A 6000-nucleotide genomic window follows, 5' to 3' on the forward strand; every position below is an offset into this window, starting at 1 on the left:
TAGAATGGATTCCAGGACCTTGCTGAAGACCGAGGTAAGGCTTATAGGACGGTAGGAGGAGACAGCGGAAGGTGGTTTATCGGGTTTGAGGAACATCAGGATCCGGGAGGTTTTCCACAGGTCGGGGTAGAAGCCGGTGGACAAGACCACATTGTACAGCCTGGCCAGGGTGGAGAGGAAGGGGGCGGGAGCTTCACGGAGGTGATGGTAAGTAACACGGTCATGACCAGGAACAGTGTTGCGTTTGGTGCGGAGTATATCGATGATGTCTTGAGTAGTTATAGGGTTATTGAGTTCAGTGTGTGTAATGTTGTCCAAGTACTGGAAGCCAGGAGCTAGTGGAGGGATAGAGGTGTCAGTTCGATCGCGGACATCGGGGAAGAGGGAATAATCGAACTGGGGATCGTCAGGGATGGTAAAGACATCGGTGAGGTAGGAGGCAAAATGGTTGGCCTTACTAAGGTTGTCAGGAAAGGGATTGTCATTATGAAGGAGAGGATAGTAAGGGGGGGGTTTTGATCCAGTAAGGCGGCGGAAGGCTGACCAGTATTTGGACGAGTTAATAGGTAGGGTGGCATTAAGACGGGTGCATGTCTGTCGCCAGTCCCGGCGTTTCTTAGCCGCGAGCAAGTTCCGGATGTGTCTCTGGAGTTGCCGGTGGCGTTGTAGTGTGTCCCGGTCACGCGTGTGGAGGAAGGCACGGTAGAGACGACGGGATTCTCGAAGGAGGAGGACGGCCTGTGGGGATAAAGTGGGACGGTGCGGGTGGATGGCGACGGTAGGGATGTGGGCCTCCACGGCCTCAGACAAGGTCTGCTGGAGAAAGGATGCGGCATGGGTTATGTCATGTGGGCGGTGGTAGGTGAGGGGGTGGCTATCGACTCGGGTAGTAAGGGTATCCCGGTATGCATTCCAGTCGGCACGGGAGTAATCATGGACATACTTGGGGGGAGGGTCAAGGCGAGGATCGGGACGGGGGCGACGACCGTCTGATATGGTAAGAAGGACAGGGAGATGGTCACTGCCAATAGGGTCGAGGACGTCCACCGCTATGCGGCCAAGGAGGTTGGGGGAGGCTAGGACGACATCGGGTGTGGTATTGGATTCAGGGCGGGTGTGTTGGGGAAGAGGAAGGACATCTCCTTGGATGGTGGCGAGGAACCGATGCCACCGCCGTAACTGGGTGGCGGAGCGACTATGGATATTGAGATCTGCGGCAATTACGTAGGAGGAGAAGGTAGGGTCGATGTGGGAAAGGAAGTCAAAAGGAATAGGGGCAGAGGGGCGACCATAGATGGTGGTGCAGGTAACGGTGAGGCCGGGGAAGAATAGACTAAGGATCAGGTGTTTCGTGGGGTTGGGAAGGAGGGGTTGGAGCCGAACAGGGATCTGGCGATGGTGGCCAATGGTAACTCCGCCACGCGCTATCGGGAGGGGGTTGTCAGAGCGGTGAGGGAGGTAGGGCGAGGTATGGACAGTATGGTGGGGCTGGAGAAATGTTTCGTTTAGGAGGAAGGCATCCACGCGGAGGGTGGTGAGGGTATGCATAAGGAGATTCTTGTTGACAGGAAGGGAACGGATGTTGTTAAACAGGATACGTTGCTGTCGCGCCATAGTGGGAATTTAGACGAGGGTGTCGAGACGGGAGAAGGTAAAATGGGCCTGGTTATGGGAGTAGGTGGCGTAAGTGTTGAGCTGGAAGACGGAACGGGCGGCAAGGGATATCTGCTGGAGGGTGTGGGGGCGCTGAAAGGGGTGGATGTTCTGAAGAACAATGGTTACAAAGCGGATGATGTCCTCAGCTGTGGGGGGGGGACGGAGGGAATTGCCGGGAGGGGTGGGGGCATCCAAGGGGCGGACAGGGACAGTGAGTTCAGGAGCGGAGGGAGGGGGTCGGGCCTTGCACTTTTGGGAGTAGGTTGGGTGTTGGAGGTTACAGGTGTTACAGGAGGGGGGGGACTGAAGGTTGGGGCACTGCCGGAGGAAGTGTGCTTCTTTGCAGTGTGGGCAGACGGGGGCCTCGCGGCACTCAGATGTAGGATGTGCATTATAGCGCAAGCACCTCTGGCAGCGGATGGACTGTGGAGGGGAGCGGGAGGGGTCGACCTTATAACGGCGGTTGAAAAGGAGGGCACCCTCCTTGAGGAGGAGGTCTATGGAGGGAGCATGCTCGGAGAACACCCGCATGAGGCGGGTGGGGCCGGCTGGATTGTGAATCCGGCGGACAGCTCGAACCTCTAGATAGGGATGGGCCTTCAGCTCCGCCAACACCTCCTCCTCCGTGATCATCGGGCTAAGCCGATTGATCACGGCAGTGAGGGTCGGTGGGCGACGGGGCGGCTGGGGTTGTCGGGATGAGGAGGGGGAGGGAGCAGGGGCAAGGGAGGCATGGGGACCAAACCGGGTGAGGGGAATGCGGGAGAGGATGTGGGAGTGGAGGGTGGGGCTGGGGGATGTGAACAGGACGGTGTGCCGACGGGGGGTGAGAAGGGAGATCGGGGCTCCGGGGAAGTGCTGGCGGAGGAGAGGGGTAAGATTGCGGGCCTCCAGGAGAGAGGGATCAGGGTGAGAAAGGAGGTACCTGTAGGAGGGGGAGGTAGAGGAGGGAGTAGATAGGGAAGGTGAGGTGGTATCCATGGCATCCTGGGGGGTTGGAGGGGGGAGAGTCTGCGACTTCTTGGGAGCAGAAGAGGCTGGGGTGCCGCTGGGACGTTTCACAGCGGGAGAGGGACGGGAAGAGGTGTGGGGGATGGGGACGACTGGGAGATGGCGGGAGATGGCAGGTCCCACCGGCGGTGCAGGCACTGGTGGTGGTGCTGGTGCTGGCGCTGGGGCTGGAGCTGGCGCCACAGAAGATGCAGTGGCAGTGGTTGGCACTGGCGATGGCGAGGGCGATGGTGATGGTGATGGTGATGACGATGATGATGGTGTGGCGTGGGTGGTGGCCCGACGGGCAACAACCCTGGCGGGGGTGGCATGAGTCACATGTGGGAGGGGAGGGAATGGGTCACGTGAGGCATGAGGGGTAGGAACAGGGGAGGGAGCAACAAAAGGAGCGGGGGTGGGAAGAGTGAGAAGGGGGGGAATATATGGGGGAGGCGGAATTGAGCACACCACGTGATGGTGGTGGCAGCAAGTGAGGGGGACGTGTACACGATTGCAGTGGTAGTGGCGGTAGTTGTGGGGGTTGTCATGGTGAGAGGATAAGTGGGAGAGGGGAAAAGAGGAAAAATAATAGGGGACAGTCAAAGGACAAGGACAAGAGACTGACGAAGAGGAAGGGGAAGACGTAAGCAGAGACGACAGAACGAAAGACGGGCAGGGAGCGGCGGCGGCGGCGGCGGCGGCGGCGGCGGCGGCGGCGGTCGGCAACAGCAGCAGCGGCAGGAACCGGATACGATGGCGGCAACCGACGTCGGCGGGGGACCGGCGGCGGCGGCGGCGGCGGCGGTGGGAACCGGCGGCGGCGGCAGCGGCGGCTGGGACCAACGGCGGCAAAGGCTCGGGACAACGGCAGCTGCAGCGATCACTGAAACACCTAGCACTCCGATATTAACGACAATAATATCGAAGGGCGCAACCCTCTCGAGTTACGCCGAAGATCTGAACCAGCAGATGTGTCTAGGCAGATACAAGCGAACGATTAGCATCCACAATTGGCAAGCGTGCTGTTATTCGTGCGCAGGAAGCACCCTCCTCCCACTCCTGCACTTAATGTAGAAACAGTACAGGTGTTCCCATACGATTCTCAAGCCTACGTCGGAAAGACCTGCCTTGCGCCGAGTTCACGTAAATCCCACTGCACATTCCCATTCTTAGCGTGCGGTCGGCTGCTACTGGTGTTGCTAGTTGTGACTGCTGATAACAGATGCCGTAGCAATCAACTCATGGAGTGATCTGTATGTTTTGCGATAGTCTGTCTCTGACAAGCAAGCACAGGTGGCATAGGTACGAACACAGGAAGCTTGCAGCCCCTCGCTGCCTGCAGACACCGAGCAGCGACACTAGGTGGGCGACCTAAGCCGTAGGCGAAATGTGCTCATTCGCTTTGGCGCGACGTCGAAGTATAAATAAGGCTGTCACTAGCGTGAGCGTCCAGCATTCTTCGGCGGACCTCGGAAGAGTTCCGCCCTTCGATACCTTGCAGAGTACTGCTACGTATCGAAGTGCTAGGGCTTCGCAGAAGTCGCAGTCGCAGTCGCAGTCGCAGTCGCAGTCGCAGTTCCGGAACCGCCAGCAGCAGCAGCAGCAGCAGCAGCAGCAGCAGTTTCCAGTGCCGCCAGTTTTGCAGTAGCAGTCGTCGCCGGACCCAGCCGCAGCTTCCGGACCCAGCCGCCGCCGCCGCCGCCGCCGCCGCAGCTTCCGGCCCCCGCCGCCGCCGCCGCCGCCGCCGCCGCCGCAGCTTCCGGCCCCCGCCGCCGCCGCCGCCGCCGCCGCCGCCAGGACCCAGTGCTTCGTCTTCCTCTCCTGCTTTCGTTGTCGTCGCTATTCTCGTCTTCGTCTTTGCCTTCATCCTTTCGCTCCTCGACGTCTCTCATCTGTCATCTGTAATCTGTTCCTGACTTTGTCCCTTGTCTGTCCCCATTCTTCTTTTCTGTGTTTCCAGTTTTCCTTACTGCCATCATGACCACCCCCACCACCACCGCCACTACCACCGCCATCGTCTATACGACGCCCTCCCTCGCTGCCACTACTCTTACTTGGTGTGCTCAGTCGCCCCCGTCCTACTATATCCCGCCCCTCCTCACCCTTCCCACCCCAGCTCCCTTTGTCGCCCCATCCCCTGCTCCTTCTCCCCAAGCCTCCACACACGACCCCTTTCCCCCACTCCCCCACACCACTCATGCGGCCCCTGCCAGGGTTGTGTCCCGTCGGGCTACGACCCATGCCGCACCATCGCCGGCGCCAGCACCACCACCTGCAGCAGCGCCACAACCAGCAGCAGCACCCACAGCAGCACCAACAGCAGCACCAGCACCAGCACCGACACCGGGACCTGCCGCTTCCCGTCATCTCCCCGTCACTCCTGTGCCCCACGCCTCCTCCCATCCTGTCCCCGCTGTTAAGCGTCCCAGTGGCACCCCCGCCTCCTCTGCACCCAAGAAGTCCCAGCATCTTCCCCCTCCCCCACCCCTAGATGCCATGGATGTCTCCCCTCCAGCCCCCTCTACTTCCTCTTCTAACTCCCCCTCCTACAAGTATCTCCTCTCCCGTCCTGATCCCTCTCTCCTGGAGGCCCGCAACCTGACCTTGCTCCTCCGCCAATACTTCCCTGCAGCCCCCATCTCCCTTCTTACCCCCCGTAGGGACTCTGTCTTGATCACCTCCCCAAGCCCTACCCTACACTCCGACATCCTCTCCCGAATTCCTCTCACCCGATTTGGACCTAATGCCTCCCTTGCCCCTGCTCCTTCCCCTTCCTCCCCCCGTCAACCCCAACCCCCACGTCGCCCGCCGACCCTCACCGCCGTGATCACTCGGCTTAGCCCGACGATCACGGAGGAAGAGGTGCTGGCGGAGTTGAAGGCCCACCCGTACCTGGAGGTGCGAGCTGTTCGCCGCATTTTCAACTCTGCGGGCCCCACTCGCCTTATGCGAGTTTTCTCCGAACACGCTCCCTCCATCGACCATCTCCTTAAGGAGGGTGCCCTCCTCTTCCACCGCCGGTATAAGGTTGACCCCTCCCGCTCCCCACCACAATCCATTCGCTGCCAGAGGTGTCTGCGTTATAACGCACACCCAACATCAGAGTGCCGCGAGGCCCCAGTCTGCCCGCATTGTAAGCAAGCGCACTTCCTCCGGCAGTGCCCCAACCTTCAGTCTCCTCCCTCCTGCAATACCTGCAACCTCCAACACCCTACCTACTCCCAGAAATGCAAGGCTCGACCTCCTCCATCCGCTCCTGAACTCACTGTTCCTCTCCGCCCTTTGGATGACCCCACCCCTCCTGGCAATTCCCTCCGTCCTCCCCCCACCGCAGAGGACATCATCAGGTTCGTC

This window comes from Schistocerca gregaria, chromosome 8, assembly GCF_023897955.1.
Source record: "Schistocerca gregaria isolate iqSchGreg1 chromosome 8, iqSchGreg1.2, whole genome shotgun sequence".
In the NCBI taxonomy this organism is placed as follows: Eukaryota; Metazoa; Arthropoda; class Insecta; order Orthoptera; family Acrididae; genus Schistocerca; species Schistocerca gregaria.